Source organism: Rutidosis leptorrhynchoides, chromosome 2 (assembly GCF_046630445.1).
Source record: "Rutidosis leptorrhynchoides isolate AG116_Rl617_1_P2 chromosome 2, CSIRO_AGI_Rlap_v1, whole genome shotgun sequence".
Classification (NCBI taxonomy): domain Eukaryota; kingdom Viridiplantae; phylum Streptophyta; class Magnoliopsida; order Asterales; family Asteraceae; genus Rutidosis; species Rutidosis leptorrhynchoides.
In genome coordinates this window covers 404,054,824-404,067,842 of record NC_092334.1, presented here as the reverse complement: position 1 = coordinate 404,067,842, position 13,019 = coordinate 404,054,824, and the positions used below count along the sequence as shown (strand labels likewise).

Sequence of the window (13,019 nt, the reverse complement as noted above, 5' to 3'; positions counted from 1 at the left end):
CTTTATTTAACAACTCTAACACTAATCGAAGATGTGTCGCATGATCAGCTTCTGTCTTTGAATATACCAATATATCGTCGATAAACACAATAACAAACTGATCTAAATATGGTTTACAAACCCTGTTCATTAGATCCATGAAGACTGCTGGAGCATTCGTCAACCCGAATGGCATAACCAAGAACTCGTAATGCCCATATCTAGTTCTGAACGCTGTCTTCGGTATATCTGATTCTGCAACCCGAACCTGATGATAACCGGATCTAAGATCTATTTTCGAGGAATACGATGCACCCTGCAGCTGATCGAACAGATCATCGATTCTAGGCAGAGGATACTTGTTCTTAACTGTTCTCTTGTTCAATTCTCGATAATCTATACACATTCTCAGCGAACCATCTTTCTTCTTTACAAACAACACTGGTGCACCCCACGGCGAAGAACTTGGTCTTATAAACCCTCTGTCTAACAGTTCTTGTATCTGAGACATCATCTCTCTGATTTCAGAAGGTGCTAACCTATAAGGAGCCTTAGCTACTGGAGTTGTTCCCGGAACTAACTCAATCTTATATTCTACTTCTCTTACCGGCGGCAACCTCGGTAATTCGTCAGGAAACACCTCAAGAAATTTCGAAACCACAGGAATATCAATAACAGATTTCTTCTCTATCTTAGCATCAATAACATAAGCCATAAAAGACTCACATCCCTTAGAAAGTGACTTCCTCGCCTTCATCTTAGAAATCAATGGAAAACTGAACCCACTTCGTTCCCCTCGGGCCACAATACGGGTTCCATCAGTCAAACAGAAAGTCACAATCTTCTTATCACACTTAATGTGGGCCTTATGTAGGCTCATCCAGTTCATCCCTAATACTACATCAAAACTAGGGATAGGCAACACTAAACAGGACATAGCAAGCGGTCTACCATCAATTTCTATACTAGCTCCAGACACATACGGTGTGACTAGAACCGTTTTACCATCAGCTACCTCTACTCTAACAGGCTCAGGCAGTACAGTAGCAGGTAACCCTAATTTAGTACAGAAATCTATAGACATAAATGTCCTATTTGCACCCGAATCAAACAATATTCTAGCAGGTATTGAGTTGATCAAGAACATACCGGTTATGACGTCATCATTAATAGTAGCGGCCTCAACTGTCATCTGAAAGGCCCTGGCTTCCGCAGTCGGTGGGTTCTTTCTCTTATGTCCACTTGAGGCTGTGGAACCCCCGACAGATGCCGAACGCGCCCCTTACCCTGCCCCGGAACTTGCGCCCTTTGACGCCTGACAACTTACTGAACGATGACTCGGCTGATGACAACTCCAACAAACATTTTCTCTGAAGGAACACCCCTGAGATTCATGACCTACCATACCACATCTTAAACATCTTCTCGTTGCCTCAGAACACTGACCACTATGTGAAGACTTACAACCTTTACAACAATCTTTCTTTCCAGAACCTGAACCTGATCCACCTTGGTTACCCTTACCCTTTTGTCTAAACCCAAACAATTTCTTAGACTTCGAACCTGATTGACTGGTAGCCTGACTACCCTGTAGTACCACATTTCCCCAATTCATACCCCTAGCTGCTCTTACATCACTTTCCACCATCTTTGCCATCACAAAAGCTTGAGACAATGTCGGTGCTGACCTTACAAAGGTCCTATACTCTGGCAAGATCATGTTTACAAAGTGCTGAATTCGGGATTGTTCATCCGGCACCCATTGTTGCACAAATCTTAGCTTGTCCATGTACTTCTCAATCACCTCATCAATTGACATCTGCGGTGTCATCCGCATTTCTAGGAACTCCATCTTAATTCTATTCATGTCAAACACATTACAATACTGTTCACATACCTTCGCATAAAACTGTTCCCAAGTAATCATCTTAACTTGCTCTGGAGGGACACCAGCTATCACAGAATCCCACCACACCATTGCTCTAACTTTCAACAACCTGCTTGCATAAATCACCTTTAACTCAGGCTCACACTGACATGCATCAAACGCCTTTTCAACCTCCCGTAACCAATTGAGAGTCACGGCTGGGTCATTACTTCCTGAGAAAGGATATGGTCCACAATCCCTGAACTGTTTAAAGGTACATCTTTTTAGTGGCTGATATTGTTGTTGGAATTGCTGTTGTAGGAATGGTTATTGGTATGTAGGTGGCTGAACTTGGTTCATCAACATGGGATGTTGGTATTGGTAATAGTTCTGTGGTGGCATGATATGCTGAGGGAATTGGTTCTGTAACGGGTATTGGTATTGGTTCTGGTTTATCTGTGGTACGGCATGCGACTGTGCAGTGGCAAAACCTGGCGGTGTATCCTCATTACCTGACTGTCTAGCTAACTCAAGCTCAGTAATCTTTTCCTGAGCTTCCTTAAACTTACTTTCAAGCTCATGTACATAATCAGTATCATATACTTCTACCTCATCCTCCACATCAGGAGCACTGAAGGTTCCGGGGTGGATCGGGTTTGTAGCGTTCGCATCCCTGTTGTCTGCCATCTGTGCTACAAAACACTCGCACAAAAGCTTAGTGGATAACTGTTAGCTTACTAAACACTAACATGCACAACATCCTATATTCACTTAGCCCCACCCCACGGACATGTTTGACTTAATTCAAGGTTTAGGAACAAATACGCGCACGTACTTGCTGCTAAACCACGCTCTGATACCAACTTTTTAAACAAGTTGGGGACGCATCCCACTCAGTGCCGTTCCTGCGCACAGGGTGACCACTGAGTGTACCTCAAAGCCAATGCTTCGTCACAGGTAGCCACTGTGAGAACCCCCTTTACGATTAACCTGTCAGTCAGGTTAAACCAGCTCTGATACCAACTTGTAACACCCTGATTTTTTTTTTTTAATATCACAGCGGAAGACTGAATTACATAAATACCCTTAGATAACATTTACAAACCATAGTTATCAATTTAGCTTAGTTAACGTTATTACAATATTCCAAAACGTTGGTGTTACGTGAAAACATTATAAAACCAGAAAACATCAGAGTTAAGCACGTAGTCAAACATGTCTTCAACCCAACAGCAACACCCATCCTAACCAGCAGTACCTAAATCTGCAAGGGGTGGAAATGTGGGGGGAATTAGCACACAGCTAAGTGAATGGATACTATCTAACAGACCAAGCATAAGCAACTGAACATGCAAGGGATCACAGATATGCTAACGTCCTGAACTAGCATATAATAACTGACAATATGAGGATCGGTGGCTTGTACGAGCACACGACGTAGTTGATCAAGCTACAGTCTACCGATAGTACGCTTTACTGATTTCACTGCATAACCGTCCAGACGCAACACATGCATCCATCTATGCTATACTGAACAATCAGTAACTCATGACCCGACTAGGCTACCACAGTCGACCTCACATCAACCCTACCTTGCCGCCTCGGTGGGTTCCCAACCTTGCCGCCTCGATTGGTGTCCAACTAATAGTGTGCACATAAGATCACAGATAAAAAGTCATGCAATCGTCCTAACTAGCATGGCAATATCTAACTACGCATGGTAATCGTAATGAACATAATCATAGTAATAAAGAGTCTGAACAAGTAGCGTGTCAGCTACTTAATACTCTATCCGGAGTTAGACCCACTCACCGATTACCCGCAACTGAAGGTTCTCAGAGGTCTAATCTTTCTGAGCCTTCACCTTTTTGTTTATCACCTGTGAATCATTACATAATATCTCAAGTTAGTATTATATCCAAGTATTAATACACAACTTTACATTCAATGGAAAATATTCACATAACAGGCAAGGTTTTCGAGCAACATGAGGTTCTCGAGCAAATTCGAGTTTTTCGAGCGAATTCGAGTTTTCAAACATATTCGAGTTTTTTGAGCAGAAGGTTCTCGAGCAACTCGAGTTTTTCGAGCAATCGAGTTTTTCGAGCAGAAGGTTCTCGAGCAACTCGAGTTTTTTGAGCAATAATATGTTTTCGAGCAAAAGGTTCTCGAGCACTGTTTTCGAGCGAGTCTCGAGCACTGTTTTCGAGCGAGTTTTTCGAGCAGCTTCTTCTTCACCATCAGCTTCGCTGATTTGGTGATTTTAAGCCAAAAAAATCCGATTTCAAGGTTTATAGTCCAAATTCAAGCATAAAGAAACATACCAATCATACATAAACACTTTTTCCAACTATAAACATCAAAATCTAGCATTTACAATCAAGATTTGGGATTAATTCTTCCCAAAATACTCACTTTATCATAAGCTCAAGTTCTAACACACAATTCATCATTTTTAACAAGTTCTTGCTCAATTCACAGCATAATTAGATCATATAAACTATATAGCAACTATTTATAACATCTGTTAAACATAACAAACACAAATCATGAAGATTCAAGCTTAATTTCATCAAAAACCCATTTTACACCCAAAACCCAATTTCTATAAATTAAAGCACAAATTCAAGCAAGCTAACCTGGATAAATGCTTATAAGAATGATAAGATTCAGATCCTAAAGCTTCTTAATTCAATTTGTGACTTGGATTCAATTAGGGTTTTGAGATGATGAAAGTTAGGTACGGGTCTTGTTCTCGCACAAATTGGGAAATAAATGGAAGTATCCAGATATTAGTTACTTAAGTGGGTTATAAACCCACACCCCATAACACACGGGTATTTATCAGTTATCTGATATCTTTCGTACTTAATTTGGCAATCCTAACGGAGTCCAAATTCAACAAACGAACCATTTCTGTGACCCTTGTCACAAACTGGTCTTAACCAACTAATCAATTAATAATAAACATATTATTAAAATAAAAGCATATTTTAATCACAAATATAAACCTAAGGGCAATTAAGTAATCTTACTTCTAACTCCGGTTTCAGTCTGTTACATCCATAACTCCTGAATGACGTTCCAAGCTTGAAGACAAGGAACGGCGTTACTTAAAGAGGAACGACATTCCACCTGCATTTTCTGGGCAGTTGAAGAGTATAAAAAGGAAGAGATTAAGGGTTTCATTATCATTCATTCACTTAATATAATAGTTCGTGGTGGCTGATCAAAATTAGGGTTTTATAGCTATTTTATTAAGGTTTTCATCAAGTTTCCACCATCCATTCCATTCTACATCAAGTATTTGAAGATTGAATCAAGATCTAGGGCTTGTTCTTTATCATCTTCATCTTCTTCATTTGTGACTTTTGTAATTTCTTAGGTTTGGTACAATTTACTCTTGATTATTGCTTAATCATGTTTAGATTTACTTTATTAACTTGTATTGATCTTGTTCTAGCCATGATTGGTTAGGTTTTACTATGTGCACTTGTTTATAAAGCTTGAATGCTATGTGTTGTTCATATTGATAATTTATGATTGTGTTTAGATGAAATTATAGTTGATGATTGTAATTTGTCACTAGAATGATTGTTTTGGACTTGACTTTGATTATATGAGTTGTGTAGCATTCAAAGGGATTTATTAGTAAAGCAATTTGTACTTCAACACTTAGGTGATCTAGACAATCAAATTAAGGCTTTCAAGGGATTGGGGTCTTGATTTGAGTTGGTAATCAATTGGTCCTTAGTCAACATAGTGAGGTTTGGTTTTCTTACGGGATTTTGATCACCAAAGGGTTTTAGGGGACTTTAACCTAGGCTAAGTACTTGTGATAATTACATGATTCAACTAAGATCAATTAGTATAAGCTTAAGGGAATTTGCAAGTATTGATTTGATCACTATAACATCTAGTAGGGATACTAGTCTAATGTTTGAGCACAATTAGACCTTAAGTGAACAAAGGAACAACCTGAATGCTTCAAGTGGATTAAACAAGTGTGCATGCTTTTAATATTGATATTTACTTAATCACTTAGTCCTTAGTATAATTTAATTTAGTCTTCTTAATATCTAAACTTCAAAACCCCCCCAATCAAACACAACCTAGAATGATTATGAGTTTACATAGATTCAACTAGCAACTACCACTCTCTTGGGATGAACCTTAAACAAAAAACTTACTAATTGCAACTACCGAGTCAATTTCTCGTATGCTTGTCACATAGTTGAGTCCTCGTGCAAGTATAAATTTAGAAATTAAATATATGTTTGTGAAATGAGCAATCAAATTTCTTGGCGCCGCTGCCGGGGAACGGTTAGTTAGTTGTATCTTTGTTTTTAGCTTTTAATCGTTCGATCCTTTTGTAAGGATTTATCCTTGCAAAAGTTACTTTTCTTGTTTTTATATATATTATTTGTGTTTGGAAAACCATTTGTGTTTGTGTTATGATTGAAGGATAGGTATTTTGGTGTATGAAAAGGAGATCCCAAAAGGATCAAGAGTTTACACATCCATTTTCCGATCCAGAGAAACACGTACACGGGGTTTACAAGCGTAGAGAAGAAAGGGTGTTAAGAAATTTTTTTGAGGTTTTGCCATTTTGTTTAGAAGAGATGGATCCTAACGGTCAACCAAATCACAATGAAGAGGTTAATCCAATTGGTTATGGTCTACTGGTTAATCAAGAACAACAAGATGATCCAAATGACACACCGATGTGGAACGCTAGATTGGTGGCACCTATGGTGGTGCCTCCGGCTACCACAAAACCGCCCATCGGGGCCGATAATTGGAAGATCGTGGGTAATTCTTCACAATAATCAAAGATATGTTCTTTCATGGGTTAATAGAAGAAAATCCTTTCAAACACATTCAACACTTCATCGATATTTGTGATATCTACAAGACCAAAGATGTTACCGATGATGCTTTTAATTTAAGGGAATTCCCCTTTACACTCCAAGGAGATACGAAAGCTTGGTTAATAAATTTGCCATCCAATTCTATTAGGACTTTTCAACATTTGGCTGATGCATTTATTAATCACTTCTTTCCACCATCCAAGGTGGAACGACTTAGAATGGAAATTAACGGATTCACTCAACGGGGTGATGAGTCTTTATATGATGCATGTGTACGTTTCAAGAAGATGCTAAGAGCTTGCCCACCACATGGTTTGACTAAGGAGGAGTATATCAACACGTTCTACTGGGGTACTAATGCTTTGACTAGACAATATCTTGATTCCTCCTCGGGTTGAGTGTTTATATATAAATCACCAAATACGACCAAAGTTTTGTTAGAAGACATCTCGGTTAATACATACGAATGAGCTCCTTCACCTTGAGATTTGTCAAGGAAAACTGTAGCACAAGTAGAGAGTGATAATGGGCAAGTCACACTTGTAAGCTTGAATAATCAATTTCAAATGTATGGGAAAAAGTTGAAAAAGCTACAAGAATCGATTGTCGCTATGCAAGTAGGTTGTCAAAGGTGCGAAGGGCCACATCTCAAGAAGAATTGTCCCCAAATTAATCAATGCAACCATATTGATTTGGATGACATTCCCATGAATTCGGATGCTCATGTCAACTATGTGAGTAATCAAAAATATCAACGGGGTGGAACATCAAACCAAGGCTACTACAACCCCACCCAAAAGCAAGTTTCATTCAACAATCAAACCAATCCACCACCCGAATTTACCAATCAAAACCGAAACCAAAGTTACAACAACAACTATAACCAAAATCAAAACAACAATTTCTAATACCAAAACCAACAACCTAACAACAATCAACCTTATACCAACCAAGGAACCCAAAGTTATCAAAACCAAGGTTATAGTCAACCACAAAATAACCAAGGTTATAATCAACAACCTCAACAAAACACTCAACAATCCCAACCTTTAAAGATCCTAGAAGAGATGATGCAAAATTACATAAAGAAGGTGGAGACAACCGAAGCATTCATAACCAAGTAGAATGAGTTTTTGAAGCAACAAATACGACACCAACAAGCATCATTCCAAAACCTTGAGAGCACCGTTGGAAGACTTTCGAACCAAGTTTCCGAAATACCTCAAGGAACTTTACCTTCAAACACTCAAGTTAACCCAAACAACAATTACAATTACAACTTGAGCAACCAACAACCTCAACAACACCAACAAAACCAAAACCAAAACCACAACAACACAAGAGTTATTTCTATCGAAAGCAAAACTAACAATCAAAACAACAACCAAGCGAGTTCATTAAATGCGACACCAAATCACGACTATGCTCAAGTTAACTTGATTGCTTCAATGGAAGAGGAAGATCAAACCGAATGTCCTCGTGTATTTACATTTGATGTTGAAGAGGAAGAGCGGGAGTTGGATGAAGCATTAGAAATCGATACAATGGATTTTGGGGTGTTCAAGTTTTCAGATGAATCGGACATAGCGGAGTTCATTCCCCCATCAAGTAAAGAGTGTGATGTCTATGGAAGCTACCGAATCGACAAGCAAAGAATTAGAGGGTGATTTCGAGAAAATCAATTTGGGAAAGGTTGAAAAAGAGTCAAAGATTGAAAATGTCTTGAATGCAAAGGAGCAAAAGAACGAGGACGAAGTTCTTGCTACATCACCAAAGGAAAAGTGTGAGACACCAGTCTCATACCCTCAATCATTGTCTCCCACACATCTAAAAGATGTGGATTGTAAGTCAACCATAACCGATCATGAAAATATTTATGTTAAGCTTCCCTTGGCGGATGTGCTTGAGCATATGCCCAATTATGGGAAATTTTTGAAGGCGCTCATGGCAAAAAAGGGAGACGTTGAGCAAGCATCCACCGCTTTCTTGAAGAAGGAGTGTGATGAGATTTTAAAGAAGTGTAACCTACCAGGACCTTTCCTTATCCCATGTAATGTGAACAGGTCGGAGATGTTTACATCCTTAGCCAACTCGGGGGCTAGCATTAACTACATGTCCTATTCCATTTATAAAAGACTAGGCCTAGGTGACCTTTCACCCACTAAAATGGGAGTGAAGTTAATTGACCAATCCATTAGCTCTAGTGTGGGGATCGCCGAAGATCTAATTCTGAAAGTAGGAGACATGGAATTTCCAATTGATTTTGTTATTATCGATATAAAGGAACACCCGGTTGTGCCCCTTGTTTTAGGAAGACCATTTTTGGCAATCACGGGTTCTTTCTTTGACTTTAGAACCGGGAAATTGACCCTTAAAGATAAAGGCAAATGCATGAACATTCATAGCAAGTATGCTAAACTACCACCAACGCCCTTGACTACACCACAAGTTGTTGCTAGTATGCAATGCACTACAAGCACAATTTAAGTTGGTTCACCAACTAATTGTGGTGGAAAGATGACCAAAACGACTCTAAATAAGCCAAAAGATCAAAATGATATAATTGACAAATCCATGAGAAAATTGTATGGGCGGGTACATCGGGCATCATCAAATAAGGATGAACACTTGAGGAAATGCCTTGTACCTAATTTGTCAAAACTTGAGATGTGATGACCCGGGAATTTCCGACTAAATTTAAACTTAATCTTTATATGATTTCAATACGATAAGCAAAGTCTGTTAGGTTGAGTCTCAAAAAGTTTGAACTGTTTCGTATATTCAATTGACCTTCGACTGCTCTCGACGATTCACGAACCATTAATTGTAAATAGATATGCGTGTATGGATATATAAATAATAATTCGAAATATAATTTGAAGTATTATATGTTGTTATTATTAAAATGTAATAAAAATAAAAATAAGATATTATAATAATTATTATTTAAAATATATCTCTATATATAAAGTATAAAAAAAATATAAATATTAACTGATTGTAATACTCGTTTGATGTTCTGATTGATATTAAGCAAGTTAAAACTAAACTTATGTGATTTTAAAATAAACGGTGATTCGAAACTGAGTTCTATGAATTATAGACTTATTAAAAATGTATTTAGGATCTAGTTATTAAATTTTAACACTTTTTATATTTTACCCATAAATGAGAGGGACAGTTGATGTAATTTTTATTTAATAAATTAAGGATCGAATTTTATACCATAATGACCAAAATAAATAATTATAGTTATTTTAAAAATATGAAATTTTTCTGAAGACTTTTTATACGCCACTCATTTACAACGGAGTACGATATAACAGTTCGAGAAATTTCGTCGGTAGGATGAAACAACATACACGTTTTTAAATTAAATAATTATTATTTCTTTTAAAAAGTAGGATTATTGTGTTTGATTTTTCTAGTTTAAGCGTACATATTCATGCATCTTTCACCGACTCCAAGCCACATCATCTCTTTTCTGTATAATTAATAACACTGTGTTGGTTATTTTACTCTTTTCTTTACCATACCATCTATATGTAGAATATAGACATATTTATGCAGAGAAACTAATAGATATATATCATCCAACACTCACCTCTTTCTCTTCCTCTTCTAGTAACTCAACCACACATTTTCATACATTCAACTCCCATGTTGTTCTTTTCTTTTTATTTCTTTCTGATTAAACGAAAGAGCTGCACAACTCTCTCCTTTGAACAACTAACAACAACTAAAGGAAACCTCCCTCGGTTCCCTTGTGCAGTCGAAACAACTATCATACAATTTTTCACCACCTTCATCACCGTGCTCACTAGCCGCCACTTTCCACAACCCTGCACCACCAACCACTGTGAACCACCACCCTAACCGGGAACCATCATAATTGTTTTCTATCTCTGCGAGAACAAATACAACCTCAAATATTAACATTTTCTACTTCTATTAAATCCAAGAACCACCCTCTCACCTTGGAACATTCGGACCACCATCACATGTTCCACCGAATACCATCTACGGCTGCAACACCATCGAGCCAACTTTACCATCGAGAACCACCTCCCACACCCGCCACCTCTATAGAACCACCGTCATCCACCATCACTATTCCCATTAACAACCAAGACCACCCTCTTTTCTTTTCTTTCTTTCTTTCTGTTTTGTCCAAGAAATATACCACAACAAAACCCACATATTTACCTTACTGCTACTCGTTACTGTTTTGCTGCTGCAACTTCGAAGACTCGATTATGTATGATATCATGATATCGATATATGACGTATGATGATGGTTGATAAATCACGAGGGAAAGAAAACACAATTGATGAGTTGTAAAAGAGAGTGGCATGTAAAAAGGAGATCAAGGAAGTAACAAAAACCTTTTGTTCTTTTTGTTGATTTCTGTTTGGGATTATTACTAGACACCGAATTTTTTTTTAGTGTGAACCGTGGCCAACTTTGGTGTTCTTGTTGGGCCATGTGTGATTTAAATTGCTATTTGGGCTTGTTTTATAGATTTAGGCTTGGAATATAATTGGTGGGCCGTGAAGTTGTTTTTGCTATTGAACATATATAGAACCGAAAATGATATGTTTGATGATAATATAATCGTGGTGACGATAGTTAATATAGGGTGATTAGATAATGATGTAGTTAAATGAAGATGATGATGGATTGATGGCGATAATTATGATAATGAGGTGATACAAGAATCGTGATGAACGATTATATTGATTGAAATAAAATAGATGATATTATCATAATAATAATAAAGGATGAAGATGATATGATTTTGATATGATAATAAAGATGATGAATTACAAAGTTAATGATGATGATCGTATCTGTTTCACCTAAATTCAATAACTAAAATCCCAACTATAATTAGAAGGTATCTGGCCGATTGATTTGATTTAAAAGAAGAAGAAAGAAAGAAACCGATGTACGGGTTATATATATATGAGTTGGTAAATAAAACAGATAAACGGGAATAGCATAATGGTTAAGGGAGTAATTGGGTTATCGAGAGGTCTTAAGTTCGAGCCCGGGCTGTGGCAAATATTTTCTTTTTAAGAGGCCTTTGAGGTAGTTACACTATTATTATTATTGATATTATATATCATTATTATTATTATTATTATTATTATTATTATTATTATTATTATTATTATTATTATTATTATTATTATTATTATTATTATTATTATTATTATTATTATTATTATTATTAGTATTATTTTTATATAACAAATAAATATTAGACACTATATTAAATTACATAAAAATTACATTAAACATATTAACATTTATTTATATAAATATTACATAACAAATTATTAATTTTTGATATAATACCAACTACAAAGGTATATATATATATATTAATATAACTATATGTATGAGTATTAATTATTTTACTAAAATAACTATACGAAAAATATAACTGAAGATATGAAGTATATATATTTATATAACAACCACATTTAAAAAGATATATAAATATTATATAAAAGGAATTATGTGATATTTGTGTTAATATATATACTTGATATAGGTTCGTGGATCCGAGGCCAACCTTACATCGTTTAGTTGTTCAATGTCGTTATATGTATTTTTACTACAAAATACATTAGGTGAGTTCATTTGATTCCCTTTTATTCTTTACATTTTTTTGGGCTGAGAATACATGCGCAGTTTTTATAAATGTTTTACGAAATAGACACAAGTAATCGAAACTACATTATATGGTTAAATGATCAAAATCGAATATGCCCCTTTTTATTAAGTCTGGTAATCTAAGAATTAGGGATCATACACCCTAATTAACGCGAACTCTAAAGATAGATCTATCAGGCCCAACAAGCCCCATCCAAAGTACCGGATGCTTTGGTACTTCAAAATTTATATCATGTTCGAAGGAGGATCCCGGAATGATGGGGATATTCTAATATACATATTGTGAAAGTCGGTTACCAGGTGTTCAATCCATATGAATGATTATTTTTGTCTCTATGCATGGGACGTATATTTATGAGAAATGAAAATCTTGTGGTCTTCACAGTTGGTATCAGAGCGATGGTCTTAGCGAACCAGGTCTGCTTTAGTGTGTCTAACTGATAAGTCGTTAGGATGCATTAGTGAGTCTGGACTTCGACCGTGCCTGCATGTTAAAAGTTTTGCTTATCATTTCTAGTCAGAAATCATCTGCCTATCATCCTTAGGAAATTACCTGCTTATCATTCTTAGTCCAGACACATCTTACTGCAATGATTGCATTAATAGTGTATAGACAAAA

General features: G+C 36.5%; 1 non-coding gene across 1 annotated transcript; it reads right to left on the bottom strand.

Moving 5' to 3' along the window:
• Positions 1–6,926: 6,926 nt before the first annotated feature.
• LOC139894744 (small nucleolar RNA R71) lies at positions 6,927–7,033 on the bottom strand. Its single transcript, XR_011775229.1, has one exon. It is a non-coding gene; the product is annotated as a small nucleolar RNA R71 (small nucleolar RNA).
• Between the last annotated feature and the right edge of the window lie 5,986 nt (positions 7,034–13,019).